The following is a 16,324-nucleotide window of genomic DNA, read 5'->3' as shown; positions in this document are numbered from 1 at the left end:
TTACTCCCAGGAAAGGCCCATTTGTGAGCGCATGAAGGTGGCTCTCTTCAGGAACTTCTGTGCAACCCCTGAACAGTATCTCAAAAGATTCAGAGAGCTCGGAAAGAAAAGTGGGAAGGCATTTGAGGTGTTCACACACTTGTCGTCTAAATATCTAAGCAGTTGTGTGGCTGGTAACCAAGTTGACACATTTATGTACAATTTGATTGTGTGTGAGCATGTTTTGAAGAATTATGAGGTTGACCTACACCAGCATCTTGTGGACAAGGCTATCACAGACCCTAGCGAGCTTGCAAAGGCATCTAACAGGCTGGTGTGTACTCAAGTCCAGAAAAAGGCTCAAACGAGCATACCCAAAATGGAAGAGAAATCTTTGGACAACAGAGTTGACAAGGATGGGAAGGACAAAGGTCCAACCCAATTCTCTTGCAGTCAGGTTCCCAAAAGAATGAAGAGAAATCCCAAAACGTTATTTTAGCTGTACACTCCAAAAAGCAGAGCACAGGCACCCCTAACACTGGGGAACCTGTGCTCTCACCACCAAAAGGTTGTTTTGTGTGTAAGGAGCTGGACCATCAGAAAGGGGATCCTGCTTGCAAGGGCATATCCAAGCAAGCCATAGTGAATGTTGGACTTGTGGAGGAGGCCATCATTATTTTATTTTAATTGTATTTATTTGCATTTTTAAAGCACGCACACAGCACGGGGGCATCAAGGCGCTGTTACAGGAATATGTCTTAGTTGCTGCATATTTATAACTCGCTTAATACCCAGTGGTTTCTAAGCGCGGGCACGGGGATTGAACCTGTGTTGCTTTGTGTCATCTTGTTTCCAAGGCGAGCACGTTGTCGCTTGAGCTATCCTCCAGAGGGCCTCGCAGAGGAGGACTTCCCACTATGCCAGGGAGTGGCTGAATGGGGATTGGTTACACTGAGTGGGAATGGTACCGAGTCTCCAGAAGACATCCTACTTCCCAATAATACTCAACTCTATTTAGAACATGTGTATATCAATGGACACAAAACTCCTGCGGTCCGAGACACCGCGGCTGGACTCACTGCTGTAATCTGGCAGAGGGTACAGCCAGGCCAGTATATTGATGGGCCAGATTGTAGCATCAGGGGGTTTGATGGAAAGAGTAAGTGCCCCTTGGTGATAATAGAGTTCAGCTAGTGAAGTGAAATGACCCAGTGCTGTGTAGCGGCGAAAGACTCTATTCTAGTCCCATGTCTGTTGGGTAATGATCTACCTGATCCTGAGATAATTACAGCGGCTACCCGACTGAGGGAAAAAGAGGTCACCAGATTAAACACTCTGAGAGCCTCAGGGCTGGAGTGCTTCCAGAGGGCTTGTTGGAAGGACCGGCTTGGCCGGTACCCCCTAGTATAGTTCCACAGACTACTAAGTCACCTACTCCAGCGGGAGAGGGGCCTGTAGCCCTGAGGACCCTACTTTGGTAGCAGGGGACTCAGTAACTTCAGAGTTACCTGGTGCAATGTAGGAACTTGAGGTGTAGGACCCCGTGAGTCCATATCTGAAGGTTCTGCCCAAGCTGGATGAGTTTGCATCAGCTTGGGGCCCAGATCATTTCTTTGAAGCACAGAAAGAGTGCCCCACTCTGGCGGGTCTGCGGAAGCAGGCAGAGGAGCAGGCTAAGGGCAAGGCCTCTGGACTGTTCAAAATGTACTGGGAGCCATGAGGGTGAGGGCACCAGAAGGTTGGTAATTCCCCAATGCACAGAAAGTTCCTTTTGGATTTGACACACCAAATTCCTTTAGCGGTCACTTGGCAGTTTGGCATAAAAGTTAAGGAATTTGTCTGGTCCCGCCTGACTTATCAAGCTTCTGGAAAGTCAGGTGATGCCACAAAGGTCCCCTTAATTCAACTACCCATGGTTGGGCGGCCTTTCGAGAGAATAGGCATGGACATTCTGGGTCCTTTGGAACCTCAAACCAGCTCAGGGGACAGATAGTTATTGCTGGTTGTAGGCCACGCCACAAGGTACTCTGAGGCTGTCTCTCTCAGGAGCATCAAAGCCCCTGTGGTTGTGAAGGCTCTGATTGGGATATTCTCCAATGTTGGACTCCCCAAGGAAGTTGTTTCTGACAGAGGATCAAACTTCATATCAGCATATAGGAAGGGTATATGGGAAGAGTGGGGAGTCACCTACTGGTTCTCTACATCCTTCAATCCACAAACAAATGGGTGTGTTGAGCAGTTCAAAAAGATCATGACAGGCATGATAGGTGGCTTGAAAGAGCACCTGAGGTGAATATGGGATGTTCTCCTGCTGTGCCTGCTGTTCGCCTAGAGGGAGGTGCCACAGAACCGAGTTGGGTTTAGCCCTTTTTAGCTTCTGTTTGGACACCCAGTGCAAGGTCCCCTCAGTCTAGCGAAAGAGGGCTGGGACAGCAACCCCATTGCCTGCAAGTGATGTGGTGAACTATGTACTTGGCCTGGTATTGACATAGTTGACCTGCTCTGATTTGACTGCATCTTTTTAGTTGAATTTGGAAGGTCAAATGGTATTTTTTTGTTAAAAAAATATTGTGGGGTGGGGTTAGGGAATAGGATGAGGTGGGGGGAGTGTGGGGGATGTGGGGTCTCCCTCCACATTGGGGGTAGTTGAGGGGGGGCTCCCTCTGCAGTAGGACTAACAAAATTCAACCAAAGAATGTGGTCGAATAGGAAGTAGGTCAAGTTATTTAGGTCAAACAACCCATATCTGTGGCCTTCGGTCTAGAATGGAAAAGTACATGGAGCACTCAACGAAAAAAGGCCAGACAGGAGCTGATGATGCACTGTCATGACCACAGGGCCACAGTGACAGTCTTTTCTCCAGGCCAGTGGGTCAGAATTATGGATCCTGTCAAACCCAGTGCCCTTCAGGACATGTGGACTGGGCCTTATCGTGTGCTGGAAAAAGTCAGTGAAGTGAATTATCTCATTGATGTGAAAGGACCTAAATAGATTTGCAGGGTCTTTCACGTCAACAATCCAAAACCCAATTATGTGGACACTGGAGTGACTAAGCCGGCGAAGAGTAGGATTCACTGGATGTCCGATAAGGTCGGGGACATCATCAAGGAGGAAGTTTTAATAGATGTTGTCCCTAGGAGTGAAAGAGCCATCCCATCCCCACTGGGCTAGCCCAGTGGTACTGGCTCCTAAAAGGAACAGTGGTGGCAAGACTGAAGTTCGCTTTTGTGTGGACTACAGGGGCTCAATTCTGTCACAAATACAGATGCTCACCCATTTCCTATGGCAGATGAGCTCATTGACTAGCTTGGCACTGCCAAGTACATGAGTAACTTTGACTGCACTGCAGGGTACTGGCAGGTCGGCTTGACAGATGAAGCGAGAGAAAGGTCAGCATTCCCAACCCCAGAAGGACATTATCAGTTCACTGTGACATCCTTCGGAATTAAGAATGCCCATGCCACTTTTCAGCGGATGGTTAACCAAGTTTTGCCTAGGTTGGAAAACCTCAGGGTTGCCTATTTAGATGACAATGCTGTGTTCAGCCACACCTGGGAGGATCACTTATCTTACCTGAAACAAGTGCTTCAGGCGCTGCAAAATTCAGGTCTGACTATCAAGGCCACAAAGTACCAGATAGCGCAGTGCACAGTAACTTACCTAGGCCACCTGGTCGGTGGAGGTAAGAAACAACCTCTCGAAGCAAAGGTACAGGCTGTGAAGGATTGGGACATTCCCACCACACAGATGCATGAGAGAGCCTTGCATGGTCTCACCAGGTACTACTGATCATTCATCAAGGGGTATGGAACCATTGCCATGCCCCTGAAATATGTAACATCCAAGAAAATGCTGAAGAACGTAACTTGGACAGCCGCCTGTCAAACCTCTGTTCAGGATTTAAAGGATGGATTCTCCAGGACCTCAGTTCTGAAAGTGGCAGACTATGGTCAGGAGTTCATTATCTAGACAGACGACTGTGATTTGGGGATTGGAGCAGTGTGTCATTCGCCGTCCTGTTTGGCGTTTGTATCCGCGTTGGCGATTACGCGCTGGAAGGGCGTGCGGAGGTTCCACTACGTGATTTCTCTGTTACTCACCCTACGGTCTAGTGGTTTTCCAACATGGCGTCGCTGGTAGTATTTCTTTCCTCCTCTCCCAGCGATCGCGGCGTTGCAACCCCCTTCACTGCGCTAGCTCACTGCTTTGGGTTTACACGCTAGTTTTCCAGCCTTGACCTCCTCGGTCACTTTCTGTACTTTCGGTCCGCCCTCTCCGGACTATCTCTCTCTACCTTCCTTCCCTCAGCTATACGGTGCGCTGTTCTCCACGCCCGCCTCCTCTGCCTTACCTTTCGGCTGCGCTGTCATTCAGCCGCCCTGGTTCCTGTTGCTCCGGAGTTGTTTTCTCTGCTGGTACCCTTTCCGGTGGCTATCTTTCTCTCCGGAACCTTCTTTGCTTCGGATGTCCGGCTTTGCCTGCTCCCATCAGCTAACTGCCTCAAGAACTACAACTGCTTGCTCCAGATCCTCTCAAACCGCTGCACTCCTCGGAGGGTTTTTTCTGCCTGAACAGGCTTTTTCCCTTCGTACTGTCTCGCCTCGGGAAGGGGGTCCCAGGTTTGCTATACTTTAGCACTCACTGTGGCTTCCTCTCGAGACAGATACTTTCAACACAAAAAGGAGAAGTACTATCTCTCTCACAGGCAACTGCAACCGGAGGACTTTGAATCAGGTGAGGAGAGTGGGGAGGAACGGGAGTTAGCGGAATCGGCCAAATCGGACAGATTGCAACGCCAAGAGATGTCGGCAGAAGAGCAGATACAAGAATTATGGAAGGCCATTCAGGGAATCTCCCAAGAGTTACAAACTGTTAAGGCAGAGAATGTAGTCTTGAAACAGATGATTACTGCCCGCGAACCACAATCCCCAGAACTTCCTGTCATGGCTCTTTCGGCAGGGAAGTTCGATGGAACTCCTAAAAAGGTCAAAGAGTTTTTGGAGGCCTGCTTAGTATATTTTACTTTCAGGCCCCGGCTGTTTGCCAACGACCAGACAAAGATCGGGTTCATGGTTTCGAACATGACCGGCAATGCCCTGGCATGGGTCACTCCGCTGGTTACCGGGGCTAATCCCATCTTACACGATTTTGCTGGTTTTCAGACCCTGTTGAAGCAGACCTTTGAGAGACCCGAACTGACTTTCACCGCCTGCGAGGACCTGTTGGATATCCAACAAGGGTCATCGGATGTTCTATCGTACATATCAGAATTCAAGAGATTGGCTTCGGGTGCTGGGTGGTCTGAACAGGCACAATTTGCCATATTTCGGCGAGGCCTTAAGGAGGATATTAAGGACGAACTCGCCAGGGCTTCCAGGCCACCATCTTTTTCGGATCTGCTTTCCGCAGCTTTACAAATTGAATACAGACTGCAGGAACGAAGGTCAGAACGCCGAAAGCAACGAACAACCGTTCATTTTTCTGATTCCACCGTCTCCTCCTCTCCTTCCCATACTACAGACGAACCCATGCAGATTGGAGCAACTAGAGGACCTCTTACCGCGGCTGAAAGAAGAAGAAGGAAGGAGAAAGGTCTATGTGCCTATTGTGGATCGGATCAACATCTCCTCAAGGAATGTACTGAACTTCCTCAGAAACGTCAGGGAAATGGTTTCCCTCGGCGCCAGTAGGGACCTGGTTCCGAGGGGCTTCTGATTCATCCACCAGTCCCTATGTCTCTCTCTCTATTTCGGCTCCATACATTCCTGAGGATTCCAGGCTTATGGTTCTACCTGTTATAATAAAGGTCAACGGCAGAACAGTTGAGTGTCTCGCACTCCTGGACTGCGGAGCCGCCGGAAACTTTGTCGATGTCATCTGGACCAAAAGGATGGGTCTCCGTACCTTGCCTCGCAAAGAAGATCAAAAGGTAGAAGGGGTCGACGGTTCTCCTCTCTCTTCAGGGCCTATTACTCACACCACCGAGGATCTATCAGTTACCATATTTCAACATTCTGAGACAATCCGGTTCGACATTATTCGAGCTGCCCATTTTCCGGTCATTCTTGGCATCACATGGCTCAGAAAACATAACCCTCATGTCAATTGGGCGGACAATCAACTACAATTTAGTTCCTCCTACTGCAAGCTCAACTGTTTTTCTGACGACGGTATTCCTCAGATTGTTACAGGGTCTACCACACAACTGGCTGGGGTTCATGCTCTACCTCTGTACTTTTCCCCTTACTCAGAGGTTTTCGTTGAAAGAAAGCCAGCGACCTTACCTCCCCATAGGCCAGAAGATTGTAACATTGACTTAGAACCCAATGCTTTGGTTCCATTCTGTAGGATGTTCTCTTTAACTCAAGCGGAAAGAAAGGTTCTTAAAGATTATCTTGATGCCAATGTTCAGAATGGGCTCATTCAACCTTCCAAGTCTCCTGCCGGAGCGTCTTTGTTCTTTATCAAGAAGAGAGACTCAACTGAATTGCGCCCATGTATCGATTACCGAGGCCTCAACAAGGTGACTATCCGGGATCGGTATCCTATGCCATTAATACATGAGATCATTGAAGCTGTTCAAGGTGCACGTTGGTTCACCAAATTAGACCTCAGAAATGCCTACCATTTGTTACGCATCGCCAAAGGAGATGAATGGAAGACCGCTTTTCGCACTCCTTTCGGTCTATTTGAGTACCGAGTAATGCCCTTTGGTTTGGTGAATGCTCCTGCTGTATTTCAACGGTTTATGGATCGGATGTTTTCAGACTTATTGTCTGTCTCCATGATCATATACCTGGACGACATCCTTATATATTCCAGCACCCTAGAGGACCACAAAACCCATGTCCAAAAAGTTTTGGAAAGACTTAAAAACAACCAACTTCTTGTCAAACCAGAGAAGTGTGTTTTTGCTGCTACTTCAGTGCCCTATCTAGGGTATCATCTTTCTGAAAGAGGCATCGCCATGGATCCCAGCAAAGTTTCTGCTATTCTGGACTGGCCTTCTCCGGTTTCGATCAAAGAGGTCCAAAGGTTTCTTGGGCTCTCTAATTTCTATCGCTCATTCATCCCAAACTTTTCTAAATCAGTTCTCCCTATTACTTCTTTACTCAAGAAGGTCAACAATCCCTTTAGCTGGACTTCCGAAGCAGAACAGAGTTTTCACAATCTCAAGAATCTTTTTTGTACTGCTCCCATTTTGCGCCATCCTGACCAGAATAGACAGTTCATCGTCGAAACGGACGCCTCGGCCTTGGCCATTGGAGCGGTTCTGCTACAAGTGTTCGAGGAACGAGAACACCCCATTTGTTACCTTTCCAAGACGTTGTCTCCCAGCCAACTCAACTACTCCGTACTTGAAAAAGAATTGCTGGCTATAAAACACGCATGTGAGACCTGGCGACATCTATTGATGGGAGCAAGGCAGACCGTTATCATCAGAACGGACCATAAGAATCTCAAGGTCCTTCAGAATATGGAGTGTGTCAACTCCAGGCAGGCTCGCTGGGCATATTTCTTTGCCCAATATGATTTGCGAATTACCTACTTGCCTGGTACCAACAATACTCTTGCGGATGCTCTCTCTCGGAAGGGTCCCAAATGTGAGGAGAAAAGACATACCCCAGAGCCGATGTTCCACAGGAATAGGATCTTAACGGTTGCTAATACCTTTTTGGAAGAGGTTCGAGCCGGTGTTGCTTCGGAAGGTACTGTTCCGCTACTCAGAGGAGAGACTTCCTACACCAACAAGGAGGGTTTGCTATTCCTCAACCATGGTCTATACATACCTTCCGGTCCACTACGCCTGAAGATCATAAATTGGTGTCATGATTCACTCACTGCAGGTCATCGTGGGAAGCTAAGTACCACAGAAACTATCACTCGTTCTTTTTTTTGGCCGGAACTCAAAAAGGATGTGGAGGAATACATACTCAGTTGCCCGGTTTGTGCCATGACTAAGTCCATTACCGGCAAGCCCTTGGGTCTTCTCACCCAACCTGAGGTACCCTCTCGCCCTTGGGGTTTGCTTTCTACGGATTTCATTGTAGAACTTCCTGTTTCTAACTCCTGCTCCTGTATTATGGTTACAGTTGACACCTTGACCAAACTGGCTCATTTTTCCCCATTGCATGGTCTTCCTACTGCTACCGAGATGGCTGAGGTTTTCGCCCAGGATATCTTCCGTCTTCATGGTCTCCCTGACAAGATCATCTCGGATCGGGGCAGCCAATTCGTTTCGAAGTTTTGGAAGGCTCTTTGTTCTCGCCTTGGTATGGAACGTGCTCTGTCGTCTGGCTTCCACCCTCAGACCAACGGTCAAACTGAGCGCCTGAACGCCACATTGGAACAGTACCTTAGATGCTACAGCAATCGTCTTCAGGACAATTGGGTTTCTTTGCTTCCTACGGCAGAGTTTACTTATAATAACTCATTTCATACAGCCATTGGACTCTCTCCTTTCTTTTGCACCTATGGGGTACATTCCGTCACCCACCAATTCCCCGACGGCTGAAGAAGTACTGCAGTCTATTTCTGATGCACACGTCACTGCCAGAAGGTGTTTGGAGAAGAGTCGTCAATACAACAAAACCCAAGCGGACAAACATCGTAGGCCTTGCCCTGAATGGAAGGAAGGGGACAAGGTCTGGTTGTCCACCAGGTTCTTGCCGCGATGGGTTCACCCTTCTAAACTCTCTCCTCGCTTTTTGGGTCCTTTTCCCATTCTTTCCAAAATAAATCCTGTTGCCTTTCGACTGAAACTACCTCCTTACCTCCGCCGCATTCATCCTGTCTTCCATGCCTCTCTTCTCAAACCTTTCATCCCGGACGTCCACCAGAGAGCTGTTCCTGACCAGCCTTTTCCTCAGGTGGATTCCTCTAGGGAATATGAGGTCTCTGCTTTACGTGACTCCCGCCACTACCGTGGTAGGTTGGAGTATTTGGTGTCTTGGAAGGGTTACCCTAGGTCGGAGGACTCGTGGGAACCGGTTTCCAACATTCATGCCCCTCGGTTGTTGGCTCAGTTTCATGCCCGCTTCCCCTTTAAGCCGGGGGTCCTACGCTCTAGGAGGGGGCATACTGTCATTCGCCGTCCTGTTTGGCGTTTGTATCCGCGTTGGCCATTACGCGCTGGAAGGGCGTGCGGAGGTTCCACTACGTGATTTCTCTGTTACTCACCCTACGGTCTAGTGGTTTTCCAACATGGCGTCGCTGGTAGTATTTCTTTCCTCCTCTCCCAGCGATCGCGGCGTTGCAACCCCCTTCACTGCGCTAGCTCGCTGCTTTGGGTTTACACGCTAGTTTTCCAGCCTTGACCTCCTCGGTCACTTTCTGTACTTTCGGTCCGCCCTCTCCGGACTATCTCTCTCTACCTTCCTTCCCTCAGCTATACGGTGCGCTGTTCTCCACGCCCGCCTCCTCTGCCTTACCTTTCAGCTGCGCTGTCATTCAGCCGCCCTGGTTCCTGTTGCTCCGGAGTTCTTTTCTCTGCTGGTACCCTTTCCGGTAGCTATCTCTCTCTCCGGAACCTTCTTTGCTTCGGATGTCCGGCTTTGCCTGCTCCCATCAGCTAACTGCCTCAAGAACTACAACTGCTTGCTCCAGATCCTCTCAAACCGCTGCACTCCTCGGAGGGTTTGTTCTGCCTGAACAGGCTTTTTCCCTTCGTACTGTCTCGCCTCGGGAAGGGGGTCCCAGGTTTGCTATACTTTAGCACTCACTGTGGCTTCCTCTCGAGACAGATACTTTCAACACAAAAAGGAGAAGGACTATCTCTCTCACAGGCAACTGCAACCGGAGGACGTTGAATCAGGTGAGGAGAGTGGGGAGGAACGGGAGTTAGCGGAATCGGCCAAATCGGACACAGTGTTAACTCAGGTGAACTCTCAAGAGTTAGGGCAACCTGTTGCCTACATTAGCAGGCATTTTACAAAAAGGGAAAGGAACTGGGCTGTTGTTGGAAACGAGGCTTACGTGGTCATGTGGGTCATAAAGAAGCTGCAACCCTACATCTTTGGGTCGCACTTTACAATCCAAACAGACCACCACCCTTTTTGATGGTTAATGGCCATGCAAGGGGAGCACCCTAAGCTTTTGCTTTGGGCCATATCCCTACAGGGATTAGATATGGACATCTAGCACAAGCCAGGCTCCCAGCATGGAAATGCAGATGGCCTCAGTCGGTACTTTCGTCTTGATGACGAAACCGACCCTCAGTAGGGTGGTGGTTCACATGTTGAGGCTGGGGGCATGTGAGAAATTCGACCATCCGCACGGTGCATGTGCGCACAAATGGTCTTTTTGGGGAATTTTTAATGAAATTGAATGATGGTAGATCGACCTCTGGAAAATGAGTGGGGCAAATCTGCACACATTTTCCTATGCTCACCACACGACATATGCATCGACCTCTGTATTCTGGGTAGATACGACCTACAGGTGCAGTCCACTTCGTCATATTTAGTTGGGAACTGACAGGCGGAGTACATGATGCATCTCCAGAAGGGGGAGGCCCAAACCTCCCCCATGCCATGACCAGCCTAATTACTTAACAAGGATTACATGGATCTGACCTGTCCTTTTACTGAGCTCTATAGCTGGTGGCAGTATTTGCATACTAATCATAATTTAATTCAAACAGGACCACATGGGGCCTGGCTGAAGAGGGTAACAAAGGAGATAGGAAACTCCGACACCCTTTCATATGCAACTGTGTCGACCTGATGCGAGATCCCGCCCTCAGTATCGATTGCCAATGAAATGTAATTTCTAGGACTGTGGGCCTCATTACACGGATGACGGTAAGGGTTAACGGTCACCGTTAATGGTACCGGTGACCGTTAACCCTTACCGCCTTACTACGAGGTCCCTTTGCGGGTTGGAGACTTTAACGCCTGCTTTTTGCAGCCGTTACAAACCAACCCGCAAAGGGACCAGGGAGCTAATTACGGTACTGCTATTTGCGGTGCCGTAATTAGCACCTTCCCCATTCCCATTATGCCCTATGGGGCAAAAATGGGAATGGGGAAGGGCAATGGGGGAAGGATGAATTACTGCCCCACAAACCTTGGAATAGGGCGGTAATTCCCCTTTCCTCCAAGGCGGTGCCAGTATTTTACCGGCATGGACCAAGGTGCTAATAGCACCTTGGTCCACCGCCGTCCGTGTAATGAGGCCCTGTGTGTTTACAGTAGTCATCCCCGAAGGGGAACCCCAGTCCGAAGGTACCAGTGTGTGATTTGGCGGTGCCTGAAAGTCTGGTCTCACCACAGCTTCAAGGGAGACCTGCCTCTTTAATTGGAAACCACAGATAGCCCATTTAACCAGAGGTACCCTTTGATCCACAACAGGCAGGAAGATGGGTGGGACTTAGTATAACATGTTTTCACCCCTTTACCTTTTCTTTTGCAAAGCGCTCTGGTTATGACTTCAGCCATACAGGAGATTGTTGGTGGGGACCCAGGATTGGCTCATTAAGGTAGACTTAGCCTACACCAATCACTGGGCCCCATTTGGCTTTAAAAGAGGGTTGAGTGCCTCTTTTGGCAGATCATCTGAAGACTTTGCAAGCAGTAACAAGAAAAACAGTCAGAAGCAATTTCTTAGGTTTCGGGCGAATATTCTAAAAACCAGAGAAATTCTTTGGCAAAGAAACAATAAATCTATAAAAGATAACCTTTGCCGCTTCTGTGGACTGGCTACTGAGACATCTAAACATCTGATAATCGAATGCAAACAGACAGTCAGCCAACGCTCACTGCACCTTGGAAAGTTTGCCCCCTTGGACGAAGATGTGGATGGGTGGTGGGCTAGGATCATCTCTGGAAATAATATAAAACTTGTTTGCGCAATTGTGAATTATCTTGATGTGTCTTTGAAAGCAGATGCTTAATACTTTTGATTAGTCTTCGTGCTGGTTTTCTGGAGGGCTTGTGGAGTTTTCTTTTCCTTTTTTCTTCTTGTTGTCTCTTTCTTTTTGAAACAAAAGTTTGAATCTTGCGTTCAAACTGTAGATTCGTTTAAATAAAAAAAAATTAAAAAATTTGGTCCCTGGCTGAAAGTACAGTCTGCCTTACAGTTTCCGCCAGTGAAGGAAGGCAAAGATTTCCAAGAGGGAAGCAAGATCCCTCCCCTAAACATCTCCCAGGGAACCGAGGGAGATATTGGGTTCCTATACTCTGCACTGAACTGAATCTGATTCAACTTACCAATATGTATCTAACTATGTAACTCGCATCATGCAACCGCTTGTAACCCACCTTATTGTATCCTCCTGTAACCAAATGTATGTACCATTATAACCACTTTGTCTATATTACCTCCTGTATTTTATTGTAACATGTAACCATTCCTTATGCAAGTTAATGCACCCAGATGCCTACGGGCTTGGTGCGCTCTATAAATAAACAAAATACAAATACAAATACAAATGCTGAATGCAGAGGACCTTCCAGCATCTCCAGAACCAGTACCCAGCTAGCATACAGCGTGCCCTGCTAGACTCTGCAGCAAGCTTCCTAAGTGGGAAGTCCCAGAGCGTCGCTGTTCCAAACAAAGGACAAGGCAGTTGCCTGCAAAGCTCTCCTCAGCTTTAGGCTGTCTGCCTTAAAGGAAGACACTAGCCAGTGAAGAAGCTTGGAGTAGTGCATCGATAAACATCAACTATCGTCTCCCTTAAAGGACATTTTCGAGCCAGCCGAGCACCTTGAACTGCAACCAACTGGACCGCTGACTGTTGTCATGCTGCAGTCACTAACGTCATCCAAGACTCCTCGACCAGTGCTTCAGACCCGCCAATCCGCACTGAGACAATGATTCCTGACCCAGAGCTGCCATGTCGGCCAGCCTGCAGCTGTCCGTCCAGCCTCGCTTGCCGACCTGCCTTCTGGCTGATGCCCGTAGCTGTCTCCCGTCTTGAACTTGGTCGCAGGAGCTAAAAAGCACTTGGAAACCTACTCGACCCTGTCGATGTACCAAGAACTTCTACAAGCACAAGGTACATTGTGGTTCTATCCCCTGGGACATTTTCTGAAGGCCTCTTCTGACATTTTATGACCCATTGCTCCCTTTGTGTTGAAACCGAGTATCCTTGAACTTTTGAGATTGATTACTTTACCTGACTACCCTCCTGTCAGTATCCACGGTACATCCCTTTTCCTTCTTAAAACTCTCTATCCTCTGCATTCCTTTACAGGGTGGGTTGTATTTGGTAGTGTGCTAGAACTGTCTGTTGTGATAATAATAAAGTAGATATTTTTATACAACCTTGAATGGACAGACCCTTTAATCATTGGGTAATAATTGTATTTTTGCTGTTTTGCAACTAACCAACGATCCACGACCATGCGGATATAAGCCTGCCGTTCCGTCCATGTTACCAAAATTGTACAAGGCGGTTTATAATTTGCTTGTGTTTCCAATCTGTTCAGATCCCTTCTGGTGTACTAGAGGTGTGGGGCTCATTGATGGTTTAGAAACCGATATTCATCCCTGGACCACTGGTGCCCCGGAAGTTGATTTGTCACACACATCCATGATCCATTGCCCATTAGCTGCTGTGTTTGTTGCAGTAATATATTAATAATTAGATCTGCATATCTTACCAGTGCTGCTCAAAACAAAGAGTCATGTTAAACCAAGATATGTTAGGCTCAAAGCAAAACCCTGATGGAGATGCTTCATATGCCCTTTGAAAAAAATGAATGTGTGTCAAGTGACATTCAGGGCACGCATTGTGTAGTGCACTACTTGGGTCTTCACTTATTTGAATGTTGTGCTCCATGCAAAAGAGGGACTCTGATTGTACTATCAAAGCATGCACACAGGCAATCAGGCCTTGGGTGCACCACCAGGGCGGGGGCAATCACGCACTGCTCCCCTCGGGAATGCTACTCTTAAGGGGGTCAGGGTCCTCCCAGGAAATCTGCATAGGCCATTCAGGGGTCCAGTACAGTCACGGTTTCAAATCCCCCTCTGGGTGATGATATTCGGAGTCCCGCTTGCTCATGCTCCCATTCCGGGAAGGGTGGCAGCCAGCATGTTAAACATGCTGTGCTGCGCAAGCGTGATGCATGTGCACTTGGAAATGAGCCCTTTCCCTTGTCAGCCCTGTCACTAAAGATCCCTAGGCCCATCTTGGGCACATAAAAACCTGTAACCCAGAAGCTTTCAGCCAAAACTCAAATGGCACCTGGATTGTTGGGTGCTATCTGTAAAGGAGTCATCCGCCTTACACCAATATTTCAATATCATTTGTATTTAAGGAATCTAGATGTTTTGCTAGCAAGCCGGTCAAGTGGCACAGCGAGTCGAGCGCTCGCTTTGACATCCGTAGAACTTGCTAACGTAGGTTCGAATCCCGGCAAAGTCAGCCCTTTTTCTTCCGAGCTCGATAAATGAGCACCACACAACGTGTAATAAACAGCGCTCAGATACCTGTGTGTTTGTAGCACTATATAAATGCCAAATCATTAATAATACGGCTTTATTTTCAAATAGCATATGTGCACTAGATGTACCCAGCATATGATTTGCTGATTAAGCACTCTTCCGCCCTCATTATGATACTGGCGCTAAACCATGGCGCCATTAGCACCATGGTTGGTGCAGGTATGTAACAAGTCCGCCAATGTTCAATGGGGAATTACCACCCCATTCCAAGGTTGGTGGGGCGGTAATTCCCCATTGAACATTGGGCTCAATGGGACTGGGGAAGGCGGTAAGAACGGCACGGCAAATTGCGGTACCCTATTTACCTCGAGAGTCCCTTTGTGGGTCCCTACTTTAACGGCTGGTCTAGACCGTTCAGGTCGGGTCCCGCAAAGGGATCTCGTAGTAAGGCGCTAAGTGGTTAATGGCGCCACAGCTTTTTACGGCGCCGTTAACCACTTAGCGCCAGGGTCGTAATGAGGCCCTTTGTCTTCCTTACTCTCTCAAGCTTTTTTGTTTATCTATCTCTCTCTCGCTGCTCTTTTTCTGTTGCACTCTGTCCCACTATTTGTCTCAGTCTCTCTCTCACTCTGTGGGCGAGAGTGACATTGTCACATGCATTTTTGCTAGAGACACCCCAGCCGTTGCTGACAGCATTGGACCAGAGGAAAAACACAGATATTTTAAAGGGGTATGGGGACCCTGTGTTTTTTTGTGTTTAAAGTAGAAAGTGACATCCCCTGTGTGCAGACTGGCCTAATATTGCACACATTGGGCCTCATTACACGGATGGCGGAGAACCATGGCGCTATTAGCGCCATGGTTCATGCCGGTAAAATACTGGCACCGCCTTGGCGGAAAGGGGAATTACCGCCCCATTCCAAGTTTGGCGGGGCGGTAATTCCCCCTTCCACCATTGCCCTTCCCCATTCCCATTTTTGGCCCATAGGGCTCAATGGGAATGGGGAAGGCACTAATTACGGTACCGCAAATTGCGGTACCCTAATTAGCTCCCTGGTTCCCTGTGCGGGTTGGTTTTTAACGCCTGCAAAAAGCAGGAGTTATATCCCCCAACCCACAAAGGGACCTCGTAGTAAGGCGGTAAGGATTTACCGGTACCGGTATTTTACCGGTACCAGTAAATCCTTACCGCCATCAGTGTAATGAGGCCCATTGCCATCACATGCGTTCTGCAGCAGGAATGTTGACATCACACTTAGACCAAATTGGCTGCATTGGTGGATGTGAGGGAAGTGCAGATAGGCTCTGCAGGAGGGGAGGGGTTTCTGGCAGATCTTGTAAGGGAACAGGGGTTCAGGCTGCAAGGTCTGCAATAAAATTTGGGATTTTAGGTTTTTGTTGATTATTAGTGTTTACCATTCTGTAACGAATCTGTGGCACTACCATCCCAGGAGAACAATATCATTAGTTTGAATCTAAGCACAACACTTTACATGAAGGCAGGACATTTAGAGATACAACATTGTGTGCATTCAGAGCAGAAATGCTATTACAAAATTATTTAATGATACTATCATGTAAACTGGCCTTTTAAAAATCGCACAGTGTTGATTTCTAATGATCACTTGCTGCCAGTATATACTGTAGTAATAATAATAATAATAATAATAATAATAATAATAATGTTTCACTTGTGTTACTGAGCAAAGAACATTATAAATACCTATAATTACCAAATGCATTATTTTCTGTTAAACGGTTATCATTCCAAGATGGACAGTCAGTACTTTTCTATTGAGCTCTTTTCATATGCGACTATGACAAAGGGAAGGAGAACAAATAGCACCAGTGAAGATTCCTGGCTGCTTTGCATACAATCAAATAGCATTTTGGGAACATATCTTCATATTTGACAAATATGTCTGCTAAAGGGTGTGTGTGCTTAAATCTATAA

The sequence above is a fragment of the Ambystoma mexicanum genome, chromosome 10, assembly GCF_040938575.1.
Source record: "Ambystoma mexicanum isolate Mex_15411 chromosome 10, UKY_AmexF1_1, whole genome shotgun sequence".
NCBI classification, from domain to species: Eukaryota; Metazoa; Chordata; class Amphibia; order Caudata; family Ambystomatidae; genus Ambystoma; species Ambystoma mexicanum.
Note: the sequence above shows the minus strand (reverse complement) of the source record.